The 2500-nt window shown below is 35.3% G+C and overlaps 1 protein-coding gene across 1 annotated transcript in view; it reads right to left on the bottom strand.

The window, feature by feature from the left end:
- Positions 1-2500, bottom strand: part of LOC143035552 (rhodopsin, G0-coupled-like) — a 51535-nt gene that overhangs the window by 43548 nt on the left and 5487 nt on the right. The window lies entirely within an intron of this gene.

Here is a 2500-nt window from a genome sequence, read left to right as displayed (position 1 = left end):
CGAATATTTTCCTCCTGAAACCACAGTGGGACTTGAACACTAATCTGGCCTTACCCCAGTCGAAAGAATGATTCTTATTTTTGACATGAAGAAATACAGCCGAATTTTCCTGCCCATACCTAATTGACCTTTTATGTTCTGCCAATCTAGTGTTCAAGTCTCTCCCGGTTTGACCCAAGTAAACCAAATCACAATCTTTGCAGGGCAAACAATAAACACCAGGTGACTCAACTTCCTTCGGTTTTTGTTGAACGTTCACAATTTGCTTACGTACGGTGTTAGGATAGTGATAGGCAATAGTGAGACGTTCACGAGGAAACAATTTAGTAGAAGAACTGATGGTATTATTGAATGGAATTTTTAAAATGTCCTTAAAGGAGCGGTGAAAATTTGAGGGGACGGAAGTTTTAAAATGGTTGGCCCTAGCCTTACTGAGGGCTTGGTCCAGAAACCAAGGTGGATAAGCCAACTTCTCAAGTTGATATTTGATCACCTCAATCTCTTGGTCCAGAAATTGAGGACTGCTAGGGCCAACCATTTTAAAACTTCCGTCCCCTCAAATTTTCACCGCTCCTTTAAGGACATTTTAAAAATTCCATTCAATAATACCATCAGTTCTTCTACTAAATTGTTTCCTCGTGAACGTCTCACTATTGCCTATCACTATCCTAACACCGTACGTAAGCAAAAACACATCGACTAAAAAAAAAAAAAAAAAAAAAAAAAAAAAATGGTTCTTCTGTCCGACCGGTCATTCCCCACTTGGCAACTCCGCCATTCCCCACCAGTGGGGAATTCCCCACAGGTTAAGAACCACTGTTTTACAGTCCCCGAGCATAACTCGCAGAGAATGGTAAAGTTTGTCCGAAACTTTGCATAGGCTTTCGCTGTAGTAAATACCTGAAGTGAATCACTCATAACAGCGACGTCTCAGGTTAACGTCAACTTCGGGTCACATTGTGGCTCCTATAGCGTAGTTGGTTAGCTGACATCTTGGCATCGAGCCGCATCTTGGTTCGATTCACCTTAACAACATAAAATACACTCTTAATTGGAGTGCCTTATCTTCTAATCTCATAAACTGCTAAAAACAGATGGTATACGAGATAAAAGGGAATGAAGAGAAGGAATTATGATAAAGAAATTGTGGCTCCTATATCGTAGTTGGTTAGCTGACATCTTGGCATCGAGCCGCATCTTGGTTCGATTCCCGAGGCGACGTCCGCAAAGATTATATGAAGTATTGGACCACCTTTAAAACATAGAATACATTCTTACTTGGAGTGCCTTTTCTTCTAATCTCGTAAACTACTAAAAGCAGATGATATACGAGATAAAAGTGAATGAAGAGAAAGAATTATGATCAAGCAATTTGAAAGCCTTCCGCACGAGAGACATCCTTAAGTTAAATAAGATCTTTTATGATTAACCGGAGCAAAATCTCAGGATCTTGTTTGGTTAAACGAGATCTTTGATATTCCGGCACCCAGAATGACACATCTGAGCTGAATAAAAGTGTCTGTTCTTTGAAAGAGACGACAAATTTCCTTAATGGGTTAACGAGGTGAACATCAAAACGTCTAGCACATTTGATCTGCTACTCTATCCTAACCACATCATACTGGGTGACTTCCTACCACACATTCAAATTACGTTTGATAATATAGTCAACTAATTTTCATTCTCCGGCCAGTAAATGGATCATTATATGTAATACACATGATGACAAATGCGCTTAACGAGAAAATTCTGGGACTGTCGGTAATTTGGAAACAACTTTGCCTTATGACAAGTAGGTACAGTAAATAAGAGCTTACATGAATTGATAAGCACCATAGACAGCAGCAATCTCATTGGAATACAGAACAACCAATTGCACATAGTGATATTGTGCTGAAAAAAAAAGGATTTGCTAGCTTTCACATTTTTGTTCTTTTCGATATTTTTATTAGCAGGTCCTATTTCAAATCAATCCAGACCCAATAAAGTCATGATGATTATAAAAGAATAAAGAATTTGATACAAGATTGGTTCCTTATGTAATATTTCATTTTGTAAAAGGATAACCATTCTTTATTCTAATCTATCGTAACGAATCATATTCAATATTGAATGCTTCATTTTATTAGGAGTTGGAAAATTCTATTATGGAAAAAAGATACCCAACCTAACATATATATAAAGGCTTACTACCAGAAGCGTAGTTTTAACTTAGAAACATTTTAAACTTATTTAGAAATATAAATATACATGTATACATTTATAGAAATAAAAAAGCCGACATATTCCAGTACCTATATCTACACCTATACCTCCAAATATACCTACACTTATACAAATACATACATATATATATTATATATATATATATATATATATATATATATATATATATATATATGAATATATATACATATATATGAATATACATGTATAGATAAATATGCAAAAACATTATATATATATATATATGTGTGAATATATATATATATTCATATAC

Source organism: Oratosquilla oratoria, chromosome 19 (genome assembly GCF_046742065.1).
Source record: "Oratosquilla oratoria isolate Oo_2021 chromosome 19, ASM4674206v1, whole genome shotgun sequence".
NCBI lineage: Eukaryota > Metazoa > Arthropoda > Malacostraca > Stomatopoda > Squillidae > Oratosquilla > Oratosquilla oratoria.
Note: the sequence above shows the minus strand (reverse complement) of the source record. Positions and strands in the feature narration are given on the sequence as shown.